The 26,601-nt window shown below is 36.4% G+C and overlaps 1 protein-coding gene across 4 annotated transcripts in view; it reads right to left on the reverse strand.

The window, feature by feature from the left end:
- Positions 1–26,601, reverse strand: part of dlgap1b (discs, large (Drosophila) homolog-associated protein 1b) — a 92,468-nt gene that overhangs the window by 59,978 nt on the left and 5,889 nt on the right. The window lies entirely within an intron of this gene.

The following is a 26,601-nucleotide window of genomic DNA, read 5'->3' on the forward strand; positions in this document are numbered from 1 at the left end:
CATTTTGTTTTAGTGAAAAAAAAAAAAAAGCTGCACCAGCATGTTGGTTTTGATCCTAAAACCCCGCCTGCTTGGAAAGCTGCAAACAGAAACGGAAGGAGGGAGGGGATGTGCAGAATTCATTTTAAGCCTATTTGCACTTGCTTAAATCTAGCATGTCAAGTCCTTGAGGTATTCTGAAAGAGAGTGAAAGCCAGCCTTTGTATCAGTGCAATGGCTCCTCACTGCTGAAAAGCAGAGCAAGCAGATTGCATTTACCTTCCACTTCCTATGGCTTTTATCAATGGCCCATCCTCTTGATTTCTTTCTCACACAAAGGTAATGCAAACTGATTTCATCTTTGGAGCAAACGAAACCAAACATAAAACAAAAGCAATTATATATATATAAAAAAAAATTATGCTTTTAGTAAATTAGGTTGAGCAAAAACACCAATTTTCTAATACTCTATGAAAGTGGCATTTAGTTCAGCGTGGGGGCACCGAACAGATGGTGGTCTGTCTAACTCACGCCAGGTGGAACTGGGATGGAACAGGTTGCACACACATACTATCTCACAGGTCAGAGGAAGGTTACTAATACTCCAGTGAGCACCAGAGTTTTTTCACATGAAGATGAAAGTGTAGGTCAAGAAAAGATGGTGTGAAATCCCTAAAAAACAAAACAAAAATAAACTTTATTTCATGTAGATAAAAAGAATCTCATTCATTCATGCATCCAGAGAAACTTAAAAGGCAATTCCTCTAACACCGGTTACATGTATTGATGTCATCTACTCATGAAGTTCGTATCACATTAAGTCTGATCAGGTGTCGCTGCAGCAGACGTGATGCAAAAGCAGAACTTTTGAAATTAGAACTGCAAGCACCTCTTGAATTAAGATTAACTGGGTTTATCTTGTTTTTATTTCTAAAGAGGATTATTACCACTTAGCATTACACCTGGCATCTAGTTTAAATGAAGTTGAGTGGAACAGATTAACACTTTGAGACGCTCATTTTTCTAAGGGGTAATACTGAATATTAAGATATTTTTGGAGGGGTGTCTGAGAAAAAAAGATTTGCCTTTCCAATGAACCCATATATCATTGAAACATAATAAAACGAGAAGGTTTAGTTGAATATTGGAGATGATGAAAAAAGCCAGACCCTTTCCATTGTTGACGTTCACACATGAACTGAACAGTGGGAGAGTTTCTGCTGGAGATGCTCTCCACTGGGAGTAGCATCTGTTTAAAGCACCAAGGGGGCAGGGCTTTGTGCTAAAAATACACATTAGAAATCATTTTTAGCTTTTCCCTTTACTTCACACCTGATATTTCACTAGCTTTTAAATGTACTCTCAATGTCGAAGAGATTACAAAAGGTTATGTCCGACAGATAGGCCTTATGATTCAGAATCTCTTAAAGCGCCCTTCTCACCAGATTATGCTCACCTCACTGGTTTCCAAAGAAGGTGAAAGGTGACATTTTCTGTCATTGTCTGACACCTGCTGGATCTTGAAAATTTTGGAAGACCAAATTTTAATGTCAAGGAATAAGGGTATCACTACAATAATACCATTTGAAAAACCTGCTCATACTTTCATCTGTAGTGGTACTCCACCATGAGCCACTGAAAAAAAACAATACAAAAACATTCAAAGATGACAACAGTGCAACTTCCTTCTTCACAAAATGCAAACAAAAATGGATTAGCGTCAGATTTGAGCAATTGTGTTTCTCGGCAATTTCTATTTTGTCTTCGATCTTCTAATTTCTTCTTTTAGCATTAGACTTGCATGTTTGTTTTGGTTGTATTGACCCAGAGTGCACTGTACTATAGTTCGCTATAGTACAGTGCATAGTCTCTGGTCTGCTTGAGTCTACATGCATTTCACCAAGACCAAGGGTTTTAGCTTGGGAAAATATTTCCTAACCTAAACATCTCAAAACAATATTAGAATAAATAAATAAATCTCCTAAGTTAAACATTGAAAATCAGTGTCTCCTCTCTTTTTGCCGTATTATACTTCATTAAAAAGTAATGTGCCACATATCAGCAAGTAGTTAAATCAGCCAAGACAGGAAAACCACTGCATCTAAAATTGAAATCTGAAAAAAGTGCTTGGGGTGTAAAAGCATGTACTGTAATAGATTTATTGTCACTTTCTCTTAAATTATTTTTACCAACTCTTCCAGGGAAAATGTCCATTTAACACACTTTGTGCCAGCATACAGTTAACACATCACCTAAACAAAAGCACAAAATCAGGAAAAAGGGAGGAGCAGCAATCTAGAAAATAATGTCAACTTGCAGGAAAATGAATGAATAAATAACCAAGAGAAGAGCTTAAACAATTATTGGCACACTATATATTTTGAACAATAGTTTAAAATTTCTATCTTAAACTGTGCTGCGAAAGAAACAGAGACTCGATTATTGCCATAATTACATGTGCAGAAACATGAATAATATTACAATCATTATATATATTTTTTAATTGAAATTCAGCCCTGAAACTGCAGCGGAAGCTTTCCAGTAGATCCTACCTGAAGTCTAAATAATTTATCTGTGTTAAATTATTTAAAAAAGAAAATGATTGACCTATCCAAAAAAAGAAAAACTTGTAGAAAGGAAGTGGAAACAGAAAAATCAAGAGGAAATGAATAAATTCTCTCTACAAAAATAAAAATCCATTCTCCTGCTTCAGAGGGATACAGAAATAGCTTTTTCTGTAGTCGTGAATCTCTCAGAGCTCAATCAATGGACTAAGCGATACATAAAAGATGAGGCTGTGTTTGACCTGACCATGGAGGTGGAGGGAGGGGAAGTGAACTGCTGAGCCTGGACTGAAGGAGATGGAGATTTAGACTATTGGGGGATCCTTTGAAGTTTTGGCAGCTGAGGACGAGGTGTGAATCAGCCCGTTTGCCCCGCTGCATTAAACCCCCCCACCCCCCAAGCTTCAGCTCCGCTCGCACGACGTCAGCAGCAGCACCAGCTGGCTGCCAGCCGGCCCAGCGTGAGGCATAATCTCCACTTTTGTGTAGCAAAAGTCCATTATACAAAACTAAGATTCAAACTTCAGCAGCAATCATCACTGTGCTTTGTAATATTTTCACAGCAGTATAATTTCACACCTGACAGCAGCAGGCCTCCTGTTGCTGCTCATTTCTGGACGCAGATTAAATTTGTGGAGCATGAGCTTGTGACACTCAGATGTAATGTTGATTCCTTATCAGTAAGCAGGAACACCAAAGTGACAGAAAACAAAATCAAGATCAGTGAAGATTGATAAACACAGACAGAAAGATACAAACATACACTGAAATTATGCCTGATTGATTAAAGGAGGATGACACTGGTAAGTAAATTGTGTACAGACAGCCTAAAGACCTATACGTTAAGAGGCTAAACTGTCAGTCATCAGTGTGGAAGTGATGACTTAGTCGGATGTTTCTGTCACGAAGGCATTTAAAAAAAAGAGGTCAAATGTAAATGTAACAGGTTGAAGAAGCTTCTTACAAAGGAACCGTATTTCCTACTGAGGGTTTACTTTGCCCGTTTCAAACTTGATGTCAAGACATAACATTATAAACACATTACAGCAAAATTGCTCTGTTGCTTTTGAAGAGTCCAATACTGTTTACCATACAAGAGCATGGATTAATCTTTTAAAAATGTTGCCCCCTAAGCGGACACACACAGACACCAAAATAGTAACGCTAGCAACCCTTTTTTCTAACATGAAATTCTGAACATGATTTACATGTCAACATCACTGTATCCCTTTTACATGCCGTCTTACATTGCCTTTGGTCCTAAAATAATTATGATCATACTGAATCACAACCACACTGGTATGGTAAATGAAAAATGAAGAAGGATTCACCAAGTGTTTTGTTGTCCTTTTTTGTACCCTCGGGGAAAAACTGAATCAACTTAAATTTGAATTGGCAATTTACAAAAGTGGGAATTATATATTCACAGCTAAATTCATGATATTTCCAGCTGTAAAATAATGTTTAACATTTAGCTTTATCACCTCATAAAAAAAAAACATTTCAAGCCAAGTGACTTACTCAGTCTATCCACATGCAATGTTTACTATTTGTACCATCAGTATAGATCAAATAAAAATCAACTATAGAACATCTCAGTAGACCCTGAAAGGCAAATGTATTGGCAAGCAGAATGCATGAAAATAGCAATGATTGTGAGCTTTTAAAATCTCATCTTGCAACAGAAAAAAACAGAAGAAAAAAAAGAACAATCCGATTTAGCATACAACCAAATCTCTATGTGATTAAAGTAGTTCCAGATTTGGAGTAATAAAACAGTAGGTGATTAAACTAACAGACTCATCTGATGCCACAGTCTCAAGTCTGTTTTTTTCTTTACTCCTGAGGAAGCTCTGAGCTGCTGAAATGCACCTTGAAGGTCCCTGGGTTACAATGAAACTTAAACACATATCTGCCCGGTCAGTCAAGATTATGTAAGGATGAGAGTTTGCCTGTTTAATCTGTAGTGTTTGTCCAAGGACAATGAAGACTACAGTATTTGCAATTGAAATGCAGGGAATGATTTGGAGGGCAGAGGGGGGTTGATGGCACCCCACCTGGTTATTTAGACTTCCAAAGGGCACTTTTAATGAATTCACAGTGGTGCAATGTGAAAACCCCCACACTGGTGACAAGCACTCATTTATTAAAAAGCAGGTGTTTGGCTCTCCAGTGTGTTTATATGTACATTTATATAATGCTTATTCAGATATCGGTGAAGTAAATTCAGGTCTGAGTATTTTCACAAGATAAAAATAATTCTTCGATGTTTTTGTTACCCTCGAAGTTATTTTGAGGGTATCATGTCTCTTATCTTGTAAACAAGGGTTTTAGACAAGTGTTTTGTGGTGCAGCTGCAAAACAAGGTCTCCTTTGGTGAAAGACACTACATGCAATTGTCTGGAGTGAAATAGCTTGATTCTAGCACATTATATAAGTCATTGACTCGATTCTGATCAAAGATTGCATCTGTCCAACTAACCCTACTTTTCTCCATGTCTGGATTTAATCTGTGCATTTCATGCAACAAATCTAGTCAAATAAGTGTACCATTTAAACTGATGCTCATAGGGAAAGAGAGCAGTAACAAAGAGTCCGTTTCTTTCTTTTTTTTTGCTCTATGCCAGCCTGTCTGTGTGATATGGCCTGTTCAGACAAAGCTTCGATCTCTGCAGACACACACCTGAGTGGCAGAGATGTGACCGGAGAGCAACATACCACAAGTCCTAAAAAAACTACACATCACTATTTTCACATCACATGAGTTGATTAGTTTGAACACATTCTCGAAACAATTATGATCATGTAGTAATTTTAGGTTAATATCTACAGATTTTTCCTTAATCATTATTAAAGGAGTTTGTCTTAACAGTGGCCTTAACCCTGTAAGACCTGGACACATTTTTTTTTTTGCCGCTTATACTCCAAACAAATAACTGTAAGCAGAAAGTAGAAATAAAAAAGAATTGTCTTGTATGTTTTAAGCAAATTCAGAAAAAGGACTTGCTCATCACTACAATTTACAGACATTTGGCCTAATCTACAATTCACTTTCAACAAGAAGACTGAGAACCAGTAGGCCAACCTCTCTTCCACGATGTCATGGAAGAGCCATCCTGGAAAAGATGCATCAAATTAGGACAAAACTTCAGATACTATATGTGTATATAATCGGTGAGCAACTCAGCTTCAGATTACATAGGTGGTAATGGGCTGCTTTCGCGTGTCCAGTTTACAATAGGAAAACTATCACAGCGTCACAACAGAGAAAAGAGCCAAACACTGTGTAGCATTAATAGAGCATCATTAGGAGCCAATATGAGTTTATGAAGTCTGTAGCTTCATGTGTCATTTTAGGAAAATCTCACAATACAAAGATTCCTGAAGACATTTCCCCTGGGTGCAAAATTTTACTATCAAGAAAAGCAGATACTGCAGCATCCAGAATTCCACTGAGTGATCTAGATCATAAAACCAGTACAGCCCTGACAGTGTTTTGCTTTACAACGCTCTAAGGCTGCTGGCTTTTCCAGCATATAAATGGCTCGAACTGATTGGGACTCCATATTGACTCATGGCTAGTCTTAAAATACTAAGATGAGAGAAACATTTTGACCCCTGTTATTGTCTGATAACTAAAAGAAAAGGTAAAACAAGAAACAATGCAGTTTATTTACATGTATAAATCTTTGTTTATATAAATTAACCTCAGTTTTATAACTGGGGTTTATTTGTGAAGTGATTTTGTGAAGTACTAGTCTTTTGGAAAAAGCAAAAGCCTAGTCCTCTAAAGAATAAATTGTATAAATAAATATTCTTATTCATGATTAGCTACTGAAACAGTTCTTCATTGTTCCTGCAACAAATTAAAATTTTTGACACCACTGTCAGTTTATGTTAGATCAGATTAAGAGTTGCATTATTTTTTACCTAAGGACAGCAGTCAGTCAACTAAAATCTTGGAAGGGAGAGTGAAAGCCTGTAGTGCCAATGCTGTGAAACGAGAAAATAGAAACATATGGCGCATTATGTCTGACTGTGTGACTGTTACTGAGCCTCGGAATGAAATGAATACCAATGTGATATTTATGGAATCATAAAAGGCAATACAAGAAACATTCTACATTGTTCTGCTTTCTCCAGACTGACTCAGTAGACGTTGACAGCTGAGCGTGTACTCCCATTCTATCTTATGAGTGGATCTATGTACATGTGTTCTCATTATCATTATTGTTATAACATTAGATAGCTTATATAAAAGAAAATCTAACTTTCAATCCAAGGCAATGCAACAAAAGAAACTATCAGAAAATTTGCCAACTGCTATTTTCACATTTCACAAATCACAATGCTGAAAAAAATATTGTTTTTCTACCCTTAACCAAGTAATTTTGTTACTTATTTTATATCAGGCATTTTGAAGTAAGAAAACAAATCACAAATCAGCAGGAAAAATAAGTTACTCACTTATTAAAAATGCTACCAAAAATATTAAGAAACTGAACAGCATACCTTGAACATGAGCAAAACCCACAAGTATTGAAGCTGCTGGGATCTGCAGCTTCAATACTCAAATGAATGACTGAGTATTGTTGGCATGCTTTCTTACCCTCTTTCGATTGCTCAATGTCTACAACAACAGATTTAATGGGCATGCTCTGCATAATTTCTTGTCATCAAGTCACGTTTCGGGACAATTCCACTGTATGTTGTGAATTATTGAAAAACTGACTATGTAACTGGGAATTGTTTTGTTCTGACTCACTGGTTCACCAATGTACAATAAAAATTAAATTTAAAAAAAGGGATACACATGTGCATAAGACAATTAAACTAAAAATTAAAGTCCAATAAAAATGGAGCTAATCAAAGGTTATAAGGGAAAGTCTGTGTGCCCTCATCCTGAACACCAAGTGCAACATATTTCCACTTTTTGACATGTCAAATACACAGAAAATCTTAACAGAAGGAATAATGATTTAAACTTTAAATGATCCATCCTGAGCTTAATTTATAAAGGGCAAAAACAGATGGTCCATTTGCCTGTCATCTCCACATGTACCCCGATTTAAAATTCTTTCTCATGCATAGCTGGACTTTCTTCCCATCGTAACTTTTTGCCTCTAGAGAAGAACTTGTTTGATCTTTTCTTTCCAACTTCATTGCCTCAACTGCCCAGAAAGGACTGGTGTAACCACAAGCCAACTTTTCAGAACATGTTGGGCAGTGTGTTACTCTAATACAACACACACACACGTAGAAAAGTGTGTGCCTTGCTGCAGCAGATCAAGCAATAGTCAGCACTAGTGATTTCATGCAAATTTTAAAAGTTGCCCAAGGCTGTAAATGATTGGCATAAGCTGTTGGAAAGGAGCGCCTGCAAATAGCAGTGGAAGAGAAGGGTGTGCTCAGTGATTAAGTGGAAACACAAACTGGGGACTCTAATCAGACCAAATCAATGTGAACTAATCCCGTACCAATTAAGAAACTGTGGTTGAATGCCCCGGACATAATTCAATTTCTTTTTGAGCTCCTGGTGTGAATGGATTGATTGAAACCTCCAGATGCAAGCCAGCTCAATAAAAGAAGCAAGAGCCCCCCCTTCCCCATCTGCAGACAAATCTGATGGTTTTCAGGCTTATTCTGACAGCAGGTCAGACGTCAAGTGTTTATCTCTCGTCCATGGCTCAATGCTCAGCAGCTTTCTGATAAGATGAAAAATAAAATTTCTACGGTGGAAAAAGGGAAAAGTAATGACAAATAAGATGGTGGCAAAGTGATGACATTTTTCCTCAGCCTGATTAGCCTCTTCTGTCAGGTTCTCGTTTATCTGTCTGTGGTATCCTCTCTCTTTCTTCCTTTCTCAACCAAAACCTTTTACTGATTATTAAAAGAAAATCTATGCACAGATGCATTTTCTGCTTCTTTGTCATGAGTAGACCATCAAAAGGTGAATTATATTTCTGACAGAGAGATGCAGACAAGGCTCAGGATGGGGACATTGCCTAGAGCAAGAGACTGAAATGAGAAAGACGCAACAAAGAGAAGTGCCTTTATTGAAATAAACTACTTGGTTCTAAAAATCGTCCAACAATATGTGGTGGCTGAAATTTCTTCTGGCACCGGATTACAAATCACAATATCGGCTAAGTTTAAATCTGTTCTAAACTTGAAATAACTACATAAGACTGAAGGCTTTGTTAAAAAAAATAGTTTTCCCAAGTATTCCTTTTAGCAAAATATTCAAGAGATGAAATTCAACTGCTTCAGTACATTACATTCTGATTTGAAAAAAAAAAATGTCATTGTCTTCCAATCCAGTTTTTTTATGTACAACAGATCCAAAAAAGTCTTGGTTAACAGTGATGCAATTAAAATGATTTCTTCTAGATATTACATGGCCTTCATGGCAAGTGCAAATGCCTTCCTGTAATTTAGCAAGTCCAGAGTCACATGTGGGGTTCCTCAAGGCTCCATTTTAAGGCCACATCTTGTGCTCCTGCTTGCTAAGATTATGGAGTACTAATTCAGCTCATACCACTTACTATACAGAAGCACAAAACTCAACTCAATGAGGCAAAAGAAGTCTATTGGCAGATCACCTTACTACCCTCACTACAGAAGTAAAACAATATATTTTTTATAACATACAAAAAACCGAGGCATGCTTTTATTTTCACAAGGTTAGATTTTTGTCAGTGTCTTTCATGGTGTAAAAAAAAAAAAAAAAAAAAAACATACAGCGACTTAATTATTCTAATTAAGAGCAAATTATCCGTCATTTGCAACACTACGGAATGAAGGGGAAACCGATACATAGAATATTCTTTGAGTGGAGTGCCTATTCTCAGCCACATTGTGTACTTTTTGGCAATACTTTTCTTCAAATAAACAAAATAAAGACATTCTATTGTAAGCCTTCTTCAAACAACACATGAATGACTTTCAAAACAGGTCAGTTCAGAGTTCATACAAAAATAAATGTGGTTCTTAGAGATGTACATCACTGGGCTCCGAAGAACAGCTTGTTCTGAAAATCTTACTGACTGAGCTATTAAAGATTAATAATATAAAATAATCCACAAGGAAAAATTTATTCCAGATTTGTTTGCTTTGAAACACTCATTTCCTTATTTTGCTTAGTAGGAGGAGATCCACAAAGACAGTGAGAGGACACCTCCCACTTTGAGTGTTAGTCAAATCAAGGAGAGGAGTGTTAGAGCTGCAATCATGGCCTGCATGCAATATTGCTGAGATTAGAATAGAGAGTGTAATACCTTGTGTTAAGGCTGCCTTAATCTGGTAGACCTGCAGGATTGGGTCAACTTCATATTAATGATTGTAGGATACTAGTGTGGACTACAATTTGCATAACATATAGACTAGAATAGATATCAATCAAGCTTTTTTATATACATACACCAACATGTGAGGCAAACAACGTTATCTGCTTCACGCACAAAAGGAAATGGCTGATATGTAAATTCCACCAACATATATAAGGCTGTCTTACTGCTCCCACTGGCATTCCCACAGCTCTTTTAGTCAAGACCCCCAGGCCAGCTCCTCCTCTTTCACTGACAGAGTACAACCCAAAAAAGGTGCATATCAGCAATATTCTTTCCGTTGCTCAGACAGAATGCTGAAGAAGGGTTACAATGCTGCTATGAGCACAGAAATAGCTTCACTCTATAACGGGAAGGGACCAATAATAAATCTGTCCAAGTCCAAAGGGCTTACTATAGTATCTGTAGTGTCAGAAGCAAATTAATCCAACTACAGTTAAAAGGAAAAATGTATGAACCAGAGATGCATTTTGCAAAAGGATAGACTCCAGGCATGAGTTGGGGTCTTCATCTCACCAAATCTGTGTGAAAGGCTGCAAAGTGAGGATTATTTAAGTAAATGCTTATAACTGACCACTCCAAGTTATTGGAATCTATATAAACGACTGGTTGTCATGCTAATTTCCAGCAAAGTACGTAAAGGTTATTCTGTTTCTTCTCAGTGAATAGAGTAAAAGGCAACTGCCAAGCTCATTTTTTTTTCATATAATGCTACCACTAAGCCTGCAATAACATTAAGAAAGCTACAGATTCCCAGCTCTGAAAGAAATATCAATACTTAAATAGTTGTTTAAATTATTAAAAGAGGAAATTTGTTGACTATGATGAATGCAGGTTTCTCACCTGACTGTTTATGCTTGTTTTGCGTTATAATATTGTCATGGATATTCCTGAAACTAAACCCTTCAGTAAACAACTTTGGGTCACTTCAAAACAAAATCAATTTAATGTTCCTGGTTACACCCTGGACAGGTCGACGCAGGACAAACTGTGCAGACACACACTCATGACTTCAAGACAATGGTATGAATTCATAACCTACCGTTTTACATGGACTAGATGTTATGCACCTTAAGTGAGAATGTTATTTTTAAACATTTGTATACCTGATACATCAATTTCAGGACTATATGCACAAATATTTACTTTCAATACCCATCTTTTCAGTCTGAAAAGGATTTTTCCAGCTCTTTTGAATACACTTACTGGCAGAAGGAAACAGTAGCTACAGTTCTTAATTCTCAATTGAAGGATAAGGGAAACATGCAAAACCCATCACTACCCACATTTAACCCAGACAGAAAGAGAAAATTGTGTTTCACAGAGCAATAAATATAGATCTGAAAGAGCATAAGCTGTCACTTCAGTAGGTTACTGTAAGATAGATGAGTTATGCAGCTCAGGTGGGTTTTTCCACACAAATACTCGAAATGCTTTATTTTGTTTTTTATGTCTTGGATATACTCAAACTCACAACATAATTGACTCATGACTGAAAATGCGCTAATTGAAACAGCTCTGATGAGCCTTCACTGTCCATCTAAGTCCATCAAAATGCTCCCAATTCTTTTTTATTGTATAGATAATTCAATGACATTTTAATTGTTTCAAATTGACGGGTTAGTTTTCTCCTAACTTAAGCAGTGACAAAATGTTAGAATCCAATAAGTTTAGGAAATACAAGGAACTTTGGTTTAGATTGACAAGTAAAGACATTTAAGGAGCTCAGGAAGTCTCAATTCCTGTCATTTTCAGACATCTCTATGAAACCCACAGAGGCACTGCTTGAAACCCTTAAATCTCAGTTTTCTCTTTGAGAATTTTTTATGTGGCTCAGGATTTCAGAGAGAAACAGCTACATCATGTTTGAAAGATAGAACTAGTGTGTCTGCCACTAGACCTATTTATTCTATAAGACTTAATTTCAAAATTAATTATTATATTAAACCATGTTTTAGCCACAATATTCCACATTTAATGTGCATTGACATTTTTGTGAACTGTTGTTTTGAAAGAAAATTGTCTTGGGATCTTTCTGCATTTTCTCCACATTTATGTGAGGATTCTGAACAGGGTTCTGTTCAGGTGCTTCAACTTCCGCCTACAGTTCAAAAACATTCACATTAGCCTAATTTGTCTCTCTACGTTGCCCAGAAATAAGAATATAAATGCATTGTTGTCTACATCGCCATTCAACGTGGTTTGCCACACTGAATGGCAAACCATTCGATGTGTAAAACCGTCTCTTGCTGAGTGGATGACCACAAGTTCCAGATATAACAGTTGTGATGTGCATAGTGGGGAAACCAGATCATATTTAAAATCATCCAGTAAACATCATCATGAGAGATGTTCTGACCTGTTCTTCATATTACATTTTAAAGCATTATATTGTTGTTTACCTTAATAAAGACTTTTTCTTAAACAGATTAATTTATAATCAACAACAAAATAATGTACATGATATTTAATGTTTAAAAAATAATAATTCAAAGATTAAGACAAGAAAACTGAATAAAAAATATTTGGCTCATCATTACATTGACGCCCATCACCAGACAGAAAAACCTAGACAGACTGCTGTGCAGAATATAAAAAAGCCAGCAGGAGGAGCATCTCCCCATTCATCTTGTTGACACCTACAAGCTATGCAAGACAACCCCAAGAAGTACACAGTACATGGTCATTAAATCTGTGTGTACACAATATGTGCAGCCTCCTATGAAATTACTACACTGTGTGTAACCATGGACTGTTGTCTGAGTTACGACATTAATGCAGCAGAGTGTGACATTCATGCAAGAAGAGGGCTTGATTATTAGAGCAAAACAAGGTTGAAATCTCCTCACTAGACAAGTCCATGTTTAAGTGGCTATGTGAGAATATCTCTGGGACATAAGAAGCTAGTTTCCATGCAAAACTAAATCAGGTTTATGATAATAAATTCAAGGAATGGCATGCATGTAAAACAGGATTTTAATAAGATAAATGCAAAAAAATGTGGCAGTACGGGATTATAGTGTAAACATTACAGCACACGACATATGTTTTAATATGTTGGAGGGGCTTTACTTTGAAAGAAATCCAAATGCAAAGCTAGATCAGGCATTTTATTATCCAGAAAACATGTGTTTTCCCTCAGAAAGGCTCTCCACTCTGTTCGTCGAGGAGTCTGATTTCTCCCTCTCCTAATCTAAAGTGAAGGAAGTAGGGATATCAGAGGGGAATTTAAGGGGATTACACAAGCTGAACAAAATAAGGCTTAGTCAGAAAACTAGAAGATCTGCTGCGTTCACAAGGACATGCAACACACAAGAAATTCCCGTGTGAGAAAAGTAAATGAGTCATATTTTCTGCAAAGTGGAATATGTGTAATACGAGCTCTTGGCACTCTTCTACTTTGACACAGCAGAGGAGGGGTGAAGTTGTTTTAGAGGAACTTGACTATAAATGCTTGCACCCAGCATGTATGATCTTTAATAGAAAAAATAAAAAAAGTAAAGCAGTGAGTTAACCGTTTGTATTATTGACTATCTATTGTAAGGGTTCAAGCATCAGAAAAGAAAAAACATACACTTTCCTTTCTCCTCCATGACTTGATTCCTTCCATCTTTTATGAATTATCAGCAGCAGATAAACTAGCCAGCCCACGACAGACATTATGGTTTCTTGGCTAACGTGAGATTTTCCAGTGATTTTTAATGGGTAACAGTTTACCAGCGTGGTCGTTGCAGCCTACAAGAAGGCACGACCTCTGGAAACCCAAGCGTTGTGTAGTCAAGTTTGATCCTGGCATTTCTAGTTTCTTGTCAAAATTACAAATCAAACTCAAATATTCTGTTACACTGAGAAGTGTGGTGTGGAAAGAGACAAAAGTAAATCTTGGCTGTATAGCAAACAAAGCTGGTCCATCAAGTTTGATGCAACACAGTAGATTTCAAAGATGGCAGCCTTTCCCATCAGTCCTCCTGCTACATCTGGCAGTCCACCCATATACTGGTTAGACATACACAGAATGTTTATTTACACACTCTAGAATTTCTAGAATTAAAAAAAGGTTAGAGAAAAACATATTGCTTCTTATACTCATTTCAGAACAATTCATTTGTTGTTCTTACGCCACGTTGTAGCTAATTTGACGGTATGCTGAGGGTCATTGTCTATTTGTGCTCTGAGTTTCTTGCTGGTGAAGAAACTTCCCTGGAGATATTGTTTCGTTATTTCCAAGTGGGTTCTTACTTCCTGATGTCATCCAATATGTGAAGTGCATCAGACCTTACTGCAGAAAAATACCCACTCAACCCTCTTAGTTCAAAGTTGGAGTAGTGGTTTCAACATTTCTTCCAAATACCTTCAATCTTGCTTTATCGGACAATTCGCCAAGAAAGTGTTCTTGTTGATTTTTCACTTCATTTGTTCTTTATGTATTTTAAAAGATGTGAACATGATCGTATAGACACAACATTGTCAGCTCTCCAAAATCATTTAACAACTGTATTTTTATATTGCTTTTGGAGTCCATACCTCCAGCAGTCATTGGGCAAGAGCCAGACTACAGCCTGAACAGATCACCACATTATCACAGAGCAACATGGACAAACAACAATGCACAAACTCACTCACTCCTCAGGGCAACTTAGATCAATTGACCTAATAGCCACAATTTTTGAGAGTGGGAGGAAACGGAAGACCTGGAGAGAACCCATGCATGCACAGGGTGAACATGCACGTTCCATGCACGGAGATCTCAGGTAAAATTTGAATCCAGGACCTTCTTGCTGCAAGGGAGCAATTACTTTGATTGTATAACACCGTATGTTCACAATAAAGATTCTACTTACTGATGCTGAAAGAAGTAATTAAGCAACAACAGCCTGCCAGAACTGATAGAATAAAAGCTCTAAAAGAGACCCAGAAATACTGTTAAGATATTCTATGGGGTTTGTAGTTCTTAATGAAAATTGCAGCTTTTCAAAGACTGCAATTTTTGGATATTCCAGCATATTTTGAGCTCATTTTTGGCATTCAAATGTAACTTCACTTGGGGTTTATAATCTCCACTGTTCACTAGAGAAAACACTCAAGAAAAGGTACCAACTGCTTATGCAAACTAAGTTTTATCTCCATGTCTTGTGGCTCAAGACAATCTGATCATTAACTTCTAGTCAGACAATTTTGCTACATATTTTTAAACATTTCACCAAAAATTTGTCATTGGAATGATTAAGACAGAAATACACTGAAATTGTCACACTCCAGTCCTAATGGTCCAGTGTGTGGCAGGTTTTAGATGCGTCTTTGCTCCAACACAGCTCATCCAAATGGGTGAATTATCTCCTCAGTAATTCAGCTGAGGAATTAGCAGGCTTCATTAGCAAGCCTGCTTGAATTTATTCAAGTGTTGTCCATACTGGAGAATTTCAAATTAAAAGAATAGTGCTACATGATATTAGAAAACAGGCATTGCTATCTTGATAAATACTGCCATGATAATACCAGATGTGATAAAGCCATATTTTCCCCTTCTCATCCTTTTCCATCAACATAATTTCTCCACCACTCAGTGACCTTTACAATTTGGCCTCTGACCAAATCTATTTGCATGAAGAAACACAATACACATCACTTGAAATATTACATCCTATCAAACATTGCTTCCAAGCACTAAAAACAAAATGAGAAGACAAGTATTTGAAACATGGTTGTGGTTTTATCTATTTAGCAGTTCTAATTGGCAGCCATGTACAGAAAAGCAAAGAAACATAATCTAAATCCACTGTTTAAATTTGTCAGCTATCATCCACAGAAACAACATCCCAGTGACTTTTTAAGGCTAAATCTATATGTAAAATAAGTAGGCTTAGACATAAAGCCCCCAATGGCAAGAAAAGAGAGTTCTTAGGAAGACGAGAGTCATAAGAAACCGGGATGCACTTGTTAACCAATAAACTGACGGCTGCAGCATTAAACTTAAAGTTTGATCAGTCAATCTTTTAAATGTAATCCAATGGAAAATATTGAATATTACATAGACTGAAAATAAAACATTTTAAACCACCACATTTGATTTTAATAAGATTTAGTGGATAAAACTCAAAAAACATTCACCCTCCACTTAGAATGCATTGAGTTAATTATTTATGCTGACATCTGGCTCAGGCAATATGAGAATGTCTGGCACATTAGTATGGCCTTATTAAGCCTTCAAAGGAATCAATAAACGCACATTGACTCTTAGATAATCGTATTGCTCTGGGCAGACTTTAGCAGACACCGTTTTTGAAAAGAACTTTATTCTAACAACTTGTGTTTTGTTTAATATTTTCCTAACTTACACACATTCAATCAGTGTCATAATTTGCTTTGAAAACATTCCACCAGTTTACTGTCAGGAGAATAAGACTACCACAAATTGTGGTTGGCACTGCATAAAAGCTTAATTAGAATGTCTGAAAGCATGGTGTAATTTTAACAGGGTCTGCTCCAAGAAATCATTGCGTGGCTTGAAATCAAATAAATTTATTTATTTATTCTCCATTAAAAGGTTTTGTCCTGAAAATTAAATTAAATTATCTGGCATCTGAATGCAGGAGAGATTCCAAACATGCAACATCAAAATTATAATTTGGCAACTTCACTAAAAATTATGAAGCAACAAAGTTTATGGCTGAGAGAAACCTACTGTGATAAATTAGACAAGTTAATTCCCACATTTAGTAAATGCGACTATGCTATAGCAGTGCGTCAGAAATGATCCAATATTGAAGTTTTCAACTTTTTATGCAACCTGCATGCAAAGCACAAAAAATAATGCCAATAAAATGGAATCATTCTCTTCCATTACATATATATATATATATATATAATTTATTTATTTGTTTCTCTGTGTGTGTCTACATTAATAATATGCATCTCCCACTCTTCCATAAAGCTCCACCCTCTGACACGCCGAATCATTATGACAGTGACTGCTCATCCCTCAGGCTGCCTCATCATCAAAGCTGGCCCAGATTCCATCAGATTATAGAAATGACATCACTGTGTGTGTTATTATATTGTGCTCCTGCATGCAAAGGCTATGTTGCATTCTTTCAATGTTGTGCTACAACACGTCTTTATCTGCTTGCACATTTCCAAGCATTTCAAAAGTACAAATATCATAGGCCGAGCATGTGTTTACACTCAGATTATACAGTTTCTAAGCATTGCACAAAAGCATCCACATTTAAGCTACATAATATTTTTCTTTTGTTGTAGACCCACTAGGAACTCATAATGCATAAAATTGCACTTTATCTTGCTTAAAATATTGCTTTTGTTAAACTGAAGTCATAACAAACAGAAATGTTTATTTTGATTTTCCAAACCTAAAACCAAATTTGAACCCTCAGTTTATTTTAGAGATAAACTTGACATATAACTGTGGTTGATATGTCAACTCACAAAATCACTGAGCAGTTTAGTTTTGACCAGAGATGATCTGTCCTGTGAATTCTGACTTCAGTAAAAAACACAAAAAAACAAAACAAAAAAAAAACAAAAAAAAAAATAAAAAAATATATATATATATATATATATATATATATATATATATATATATATATATATATATATTTATATATATAAATCTACATTGTCTAGCAATTGAACAATGAACCATCTTAGCAAAAGATTAAACAATTATTTATCAAACATATCCAAAAGTTACAAAGTTGTCTCTCTCTGAGTCACTGAAAAAAGTCTGCAAATGCATCAAAGTTTTGGGACAAAGGGTTCTATAAATAAAACCCAACTAAAAAGAATTAAAACATATTCTATTTACTCTTCTCTCTACAGTGTAGCTCACCAACATCTACTTCTCAAAATGTGTGCATTATATTACAAAATGTATTGAAAATAAATAATTCCAAAAATGATCTGCTGTAGTCCTGCTCTGTGCTGTGGCAACCTGAAAGATCATCGGACATGTCTAAATAGAAAATCTACTTTTCTTTCTCAAACATGTAAGTTTAGCATCTCCTTTATCTTCTTTTTAAGTATCTCAACAAATTCAAAAATATCTAAATTAATCTTTTTCAATCTAGCAACTCCATTCACCAAACAGTGTTGTCAGCACAGTGTATTGCACATAGGCGCGTTTACTGATCATAAAAAGTTCACACAATTCAATCCGATTCATTCCAGTCAGGCAGATTCAGTTCATCATTAAAACTCGGCAGAGTCGTTCGCCTGACAAGCAGATTCAATCACTTATTTAATATGGTATCCAAAAACACAAGAAATTGATCATATTAAAGTGATTTTACCTGAGCAGGACATATGGCCAACAAAGCACACATTTTATGATATATTCTAAGATGTTTGTAGATAAAAAATTACCAATAAAGATTGTGATAAGTGTGTCTTGCATTTGAAGCATCCAAACTGCCATTTGCAAATCTAAGGTTGCTAAACGAATCAATGGGATATCACTGTTGAAGTCACAAGGTTCACATTGAGTGAAAAAACCAAGGGGATTAGAGAAATTGTTCATGACATTACACTTTCTATTTCCAGGTATTAAAGGTTTTTCACATGCATTGCTGCTCTTTTGCAGTAGCATTTGCAGAAAAAATGCTATTGCAAATGCAGTATTATTTGTACATACACAGAAGATACATATTGTATGTGTTGCACATACTTTAGACATACAATGTTTAGTCTTTTATTTATTTATTAATCGTTTGCTGCATAAGACATGTGTGCAATGTACTGGTATATTTTATATTAATGGTTTACAACCAACCCTAAGTTTAAAGAAATGAGAAGATTATTGTCTTTTCTGGTATAAAAAATGCAGCTTTAATTCTGCTTCAATAGCATTGAAGGAAAGAAGACTTGAACCTTCTCTCAGTTTTACAAATAAACCATAAAAAGAAGATAAAACAACAACATGTTGTAAGTTCTTTAAATACAAACTCAAATGTACAAAAGCATAAAAGATTCCTTTTAAAATACAGTATGTGTTAAACCCATGATGCAAGAGCTTGTAAAACCACCTTCCACACAAAAGTCATGTCTAATAGTTACAATATTGTGAAGATATTTTGCTCCTTTCCATTTTTACAAACTTTCTTATTTACATTAAGCTCAACTTTCAGTTAAACTTTATGAAAGCATGACAAACTTCAAATAGCTTTGAATAGTCTTGTCTTTCAAAAACCATAAAAAGAAAAATTTTCTTCCTATCACTAGCACAACTCTTATCTGCTAAAAAATATCCAATACTCATGGCTGACGTAACTTTAGTAAAATGTATGCTGGGAAAGTGGCATCATTAAAATCTTTTCTTTCTCGGTTTCTTGAAGCCTGAGGAAAATGCCCCAGCTTGTCACAGCTACCAAAACTGTTGGCCAGTGATGACCCTGACAAAGCGCGCTCTGACAAGAGGCAGTTGGATCTGTTAAATTAGAACTATTACATAACAAAATAGAAAACTATCTTGTATTGTTCATTTTATGTTTTGTAGTAATGTCAGAAATCAAATAAAATTATATGGGTTTTTTTTTCTTTCAAGAGATGATAGTCTGTTAGGAGGCAGACAACTTAAATAATATTGGCTGAGTAAGGTTGTTTCCTTCTGCACATCCTGCAAACATGTTTACTGTATAACATGAGCCTCCAATTTCTGTTGCACAGCAGTTTTAATTAATCCATAAATGTACATTTGCATTTGAAAAAGGGTGCACGAGTGGATGTAAACAGTGTTCACCAGTACAGATAAAGCATTGTCATATGCCTGAAGAACTTAGTGCCGTCCATGGTGCTGAAACCATTCCTCAGAGCTGCTGTCTTTACTGGATGTTGTGAACATTCATTCATCTTCTGTTCCCTTTTCATACACACAAACACTCTTAGTGAAGTCATCTGTCTGCACTTCCCCAGTCCACTGATTAAAATACAAATACAGAACCACCGATTATGCACATCTACATTTTCTATACTAAAAATAGCATGATGTCAGAAAAAGCTCAGTCAGAAAAGTGACCTAAAAAATGGAAACTAAACAAGGAAATAAGCTGGCTCATTCCAGAACATCCGCCCCATCACCCAGCCCTCAGGACCAGGCTGAAGCCTGACCTCCAGCTGTCTGTTCATTTTTGTGCTCAATTAGAAAGGAACTCTCCCAATGCATGCACTGGATCCAAGAAAATGTGACCTTTTCTCCCTGCTAATTTAATTACTAGAAAATCCAGATGAAATTTCTGTGTCACAAATGGGCGGACGTGGATGTCAAGGATGGAGGCAAGCCGATATGAACATGACTAATTTGTTTCCCCACAAACTCATCTGCAGGTGGGAAGCTGGTAACAGAATGATATTAACCATTGTTCAGTATGTAAAACAGGGTTACTATGGTGCAACATCCTATTAAAAAAAAATAAAAAATCAAGATTCAGCCTGGGCATGAAAATCAGACTATGCTGATGTGAAAAAATTGAGAACTTCCATTGAGAAACCTTGTTTTTGCTTTCCAACTTACAATGACTGTAATTATTTTAACAATAATTTAGGACAGTTATTATTTTGCAGTTCATTCTAAAATAATACATGGCATTTGTAAGTTTCTAGTTTATTTGGAGTGTTGTTTTTTTGAGCCACAAAAAGCAAAATCCAATATGAGCAACCCTGTTTTCTTCCAGTGAGTGAGATTTGACTAGCAACAAGTGTATGACGCATATAACCCAAAACTATTACAACTTAGTTATTATGGTCTCTTATGTACTTTTTCAAACCGCGCTTCCTGCAGCAGTAAGTAGAAGGAGGAAAAATTACCCTTTTTTCCCGTGCAAAAACATAACTCTACCTGCTTTGCTGTAAGATAAAAAGGGAAGACAAAGAATAGAGAGGCAATCTGGATGATTGGCTCTGAAACAAGGATTCTGCACTTCTGGATCCATTCAAATCGATTATTAGAGCAAAAAAAAAGAGTTTTTCCCTCTTATGTTCTCTCTCTTTTCCAGGCCTGCCTCCTTGGTATCAGCCATGGTTTTGCATAGCAACACCTTTTTGGAGACATTTCTGTCCCACCTCTACCTCTACTTCACTGACATGTTTAATGGCCTCTTGTGATGTCATATGACCTTCGTCATTTGAGAGCACAAACACAACTGGACAACTTATTCTCTCCACAAATGAGGAGATAATCTGGGTATTAATACAAACATAACATTTGGTATTTTGCCACATGTTGTAATGTAGGCCAAATACAGAGAATACCAGCTGGTAGACTCAACAAAAAAACGGAAATATGCCTTGAAATGATTGAAAACAAAGCTTATCATTACTGCAGATTTTTCAAAGTGAAGTCTTTAGGTAAATGTGCTAAAAAAAAAAGAGGGAAATAAACCTACTTCTTTTAGAAGTTATTATATAAAAATCAGGGATGCATCAATATCAACTATTTAACCAAGTATCAATATATATTCCCTGCATTTTCAACAACATGACCATTCACATTGTTTCTCTGCTTCAAGCAGCTCACAATCCTGCACTACTTCACTGTGACTATCATCTGTCCAAACCTCGCCCTCTCAAAATGCATACACAAACAGTAACTGTCAGTTTTCAATTTGTTCCACACAAACATTGGCGGCTACCAAAGTTAATGCAGATATATCATGCATTGCTCAAACAGTTTTTTGTTGTCGTTTTGATTTTCTTATCAAAAAAACAATTGTAAGTGGTGGAAAACTTAAGCTTGATATGGAATCAATAACCTTTAAAGTTTAGGAGAAGCAACAAATAAATGCAATTACTGTGGTGGATATCATCACTTCTTCACACACAGTCACACTGAAACCAATATTAGTTGTCTAATTAGTTGGGCTCCATTAGTCCTCCTGCTCTCTATTTAAATGCTCTAGACATTTCAGATATCAACTTTAACTTAAAAAAAAAAAATCACAACTTTAATAACTGGAGAAAGCCATGTCCTTTAGTTTTCAGCACATTTAAGAGGTTTCACTTAAAGTTATGAGAGTGACAGTGTTGCTGTTTTATTAAACAGGGATGGAAGGACAGGTGAGGAGAAACTCTTCTCCAAACTCAGACCACTCCAGATGTTCCCCGGCATTTTATTAATGGGACCTAAAACCTTTGGAACAGTATCCTGCAAAATCTTACTTTTTAAAACTGTGGTACGCCTACTTCAAGTTGGTAGCCAGCATACCAATTTATTATAGCAGAGTAAGTGGGGCAGAATATAAAATAATGCCAAACTTAAGAATTTTAATGTGTTACATTTTGCATGCTATGTTGCGCATCTTCCACTTCACATTATACACTGGTTCGTGTTGGTCTATCAAATATATTTTCAATAAAATTTACTTGCATGTGTGGTGGTAATGTGACAAAATGTGAATGAGGAACATTTTTGCCAGATAGTGGATAATGCTGTTCTAATTTTTATCCAGGCAGCTTTAGCATTTTTCATGTAAGATTTTTAAATAGTGTCAGGAATGCTTTCATATTCAGAACAGTTCTTCCATGGCCCGAGGCTTTTCTTTGACAGCAGCCAGAACTGTTTTCATAGTTTGGAGCTGCTCTGTTTACTATAACCTACCGATAACCTCACAGGAATAGCTCCCTCAGAATATGACACCATTTTCATGGCAGAATGTCTAACACTTTACCACTTAATAACAGGGCCATGATCGTATGCTGTTAAACTTGAGCCTCCAAATGAATCAGATCTGAAGAAAAATAAACTTAATCATTTCAAAGCTGGCTGCTATTGGCGTCGCCAACTGAATTCCCACATTTGGTTCCCTTCTCACTTGTTTCTGTGCAAAAAAAAAAGAAAGAAAAAAAGACAAGGGCCCTCATGTAGTGTGTATTCACACACTGACACGCATGTATGATCGTCATCTGTTGCGATGTAACATCCCCAAGCTCACCTTCCCTTGCTGTTCCACTGGGACATCCTCACTAATGATTCCTTAACTTTGTTACCACCTCATTGTGGCAGTTAGCATGAGCCAAAACTAGATTTACATCTTGGTAATGGACAAAGCGTTGCACACTCATCTGTGTGACAGTTGCGCTGATTCACCAGTCCATGACGTACATGTACAATGCTGACATCCACCTGCTCTCGAGTTACTCCAGTCATTATGTCCATCTGCCTGATACCCTTTTGTGTCTGATAAAACAGCCGGAATAGTCACGGTGCAACATTTGACTGGAATATGTTTTAAATCTCAATTCCTTTTGCAAATAGCTTTCTAGGGATCATGATGACTGATTAGTTGAATGCCAACAGAACTTTGTCACAACCTTCAAAATCAGTATTTTCTCTAAGAACAAACTGACTCCAGTGCTGTCTGCCTCGTTATGAATCCAGTATAGAAACGCCTGTGTATATGTAAAAGCAACTAGTGGTAAAGAAAGAGAGACGGGTTGGTGAGGGATAATGTCTCACCACAAAGTGACGTCTATGTCTCACGTTTCCATAGTGAGATATAGACTTCACTAACAATCACCAACATAGTGAAGTTGGTGAGAGCTGGTTCACTGGCACTGACATAATGATGACCTTTTGGTCAAGAGATGAGCAGTTGGTCTTTGGAGCAGATAATCCTTTGGAAAAGCTGGTCTTACAGACTTAGCAATATTCACTCCCCACTAACACACACATACGTACGCAGTAAACAGTAGTACAGCTGTAACAGGACAGTTTGTAAGTATAAATGAATTGCTTTAATATGTTCCCTGGAATGTATGGCTTTGCATACACGATCTTGAAAAAAATAGGACTAACTGTTGAACAGTTTATCAAATTACTGTCATAAATTTCAGTGAGTTTTCATGGAATCGCGTGCGAGGTTTTTAGAAGGAAAATTACATGTTTTTGTTTTTGCAAGCAAAAATCTGTACAGTCAGGCATGCATACCGTTTATATTTCACCCTCTTTAATACCCCAAAGTAAAAAATAAAACAAAAAACTAGAACAACACAGTGTTGGAAAAAATCCTCACACCAGTCTCACAGTGAAACATAATATTAGCAGAATTATGGTATGGACACGTGTAATTTTTATTTGCCAAAAGGCAGAGGAAAGCAGGGCAGAAGCTGAGAAAAACCTGGCAGAGGATGGAGCTGATTCACGAATGGGGTGGAGGTTTACAGTCCCTTACACTTCAATAGTTTGAATTCATTTTTTTCAAAGTCCAGACTAAAATCCAAATGAGCGTGTGGCAAGACTTAAACTTCGATATGCATAGATAATATTCATTTAATCTGGTTACGTTTTTGCAAAAGCAAAAAAAAAATAGTAAAATGGAGTGCGGTTGAGGATGGGCTTTATTTAGGTTAATCAGAGTAAGTGTGGCTGAATACAAGTAAATACCTTGACCATGCATCATTTTCAGCTTTTACAGAAGCCATTTACACAATTTGGTAAATTGTCACTACTGCCAAGTCAACAAGATTCCCTTTTCAATTAATTAAACACAGTGAATATTAAAAATAAGATGAAAAACTTGAAGAAAAGGCATTAAGTATATATGTAACAAACATTTAGAAAGAAAAACAAAACTTTTTTTATTTTTAATACACAACCTAAGCAAAATTGAAAACTTCCACTCTAACACTTGCTGAAATTGAAACAAAATCCAGCAGGCTAAAGATCAGCTTTTCACTAATTCAGCGAGCCACGTAAAACTAACTATAACTACTAAATATTAGAGCCAGATGGGGATGATTCCTTAGATTTTTTTTTCTTTTATTAAGTTTCATTCTGATCTTCTTAAACAAATGGGTTTAAAACTCATCATGAAAAGGTCTGTGGAATCCATCTTGCATAAATAATTTCAAAAATCAACTTGTACATTACAATTGATATAAGTTCTGGTAAATCCACAACAAAAAAGAATTTTTTGTGTCGCAAAAATGTGACGAGGGTGTATAAATTATTTTGCAAGACACCTGATACTGTACCAACTTATCAGTGAAAAAAAGAATGAATTAGGATGTTTAAATTGAGGCAGAGGAAAGGAGTGAAATGACAGATAGTTTTGTGTGCTTCTTCCACACAGCACATTAGCTATCTCCGCCTTGTACTACTGCTTGCTTTGGCTCCTCATTCATTGGCTCTTAGGCCTGATTTAGCCGGCGCCTTGGGCCAGTAGCATCTAGCCGTGGTATAGAGGGCCATGTAAATGTCACCATCTCAGAAGCTGTGCTCTGCAGAGCGTGAAATTAAATCTGGCAGAGTTTTAGGGCCCTGCCTCTCCTCACATGGACGTTCTACAGTTCATGGGCCCCAATATAAAATCCATCACCATACTATGATTACATCAAGGCCCACACCTTCTTTCTTTATAAATTATCTATTAGCCATACGCGTTTTTGTCACATCAGTATGACTGTAAAATTTCCATAAACATGATTCTAGTCATGTGATGTTTTTTTTGCTGAAGGAGCTTTGTCAAAATCGGTATTAAAAAGTGTTGATGTGTAAGTCATAATTAATTAGAAAGGAGCATGCCTACGCTTTGTAGTACAACAAATTTAGTCATATTAATTTAATGCTAAATCTAGACTGGCTGATGCTAAATCCAATGGAAAATGTTGGAAGAGCTGCAAGCACAGAATGGTGATGAGCAGTTGAAGGTTTTAAAGCAGAAAAAGCTTCTCTTGGCTTTTCCTACTGGAAAACCTGGCGGTAGACTCAAGAGGCTGTCTTAAATATTAAAATCAGGAACACAAAGGGGCTTTTAGTCTGAGCTGATGCCAGTTGGATGCAAGACAACAGCTTCAAACCTTTGTGCAGAGTTAGGACTGCCTCAGACCATCTTATACTCTTTTCTTGTCAAGGATGAGATCAAAGAAAGGACAGGTACTCTGTTTTCAAGCCCTTATAAAAAAAGAGCATAAGCCATGCATCCAGCAGACTGTCAGACTTGGGATGAGCGCAATTAAAATCTCATATTTTTCTTCGAAAGATCAGATCAATCAAAACCTGCCACTCCACATCATCTACCTCATGCTGCTTATTGCTACTTCATCACCTCAGATTTGCACTACTGATTTAAAAATAGGCTCCAGAGAACCATTCAGAGACCTGCCTTTTCCAGCTTATCTTGTGTAATGGGCTCTTGAAATAAATCTCCTTGCCTTAAATACACAGGATCTGGGCTCACAAAGGCTTACTTCGATGTTTGGAGACATGATAGTCTGACCTCCTGTGGAGACTCTTGTGCAGAAGGCCAACTACTTCTCTGAAGCAGGGAGAAGTAGACAGATTCAAATAGAGTTGTGGAATAAACTGATAAACTAATAAATAATGATGGCATCATAAAACAATTGCATATTAGTGGAATTATGAATAATTGTTGCTGCACTTGCATTCAGGTAGACACTGAGAATCTCATACAGTGTGTTTGATGAATCAGGATTTTTTTAAAAACAGAACTTGTAGAACATACACAATAGGTACATAGTTTGGTCAGTTACATGGTTCTTAAGCAAACTGACTTAAGAACTTTAAAATAAATGTAACTGTGATCACACACACTCCCTCACTATGTGACGATCTCCGGAAACTGAGTTGTCATCAGTTCCGGGGAGATCTTTGTCATGCATCTGATTCATCGTCTTTCTCCATCTCCTGTCACAGCAAGTGAGAGGCGGCCAAGCCAGAAGCTGCAGGCTAATGCAGAGAGCTTTGG

This window comes from Poeciliopsis prolifica, unplaced genomic scaffold (assembly GCF_027474105.1).
Source record: "Poeciliopsis prolifica strain line A6 unplaced genomic scaffold, Auburn_PproV2 SCAFFOLD012, whole genome shotgun sequence".
In the NCBI taxonomy this organism is placed as follows: domain Eukaryota; kingdom Metazoa; phylum Chordata; class Actinopteri; order Cyprinodontiformes; family Poeciliidae; genus Poeciliopsis; species Poeciliopsis prolifica.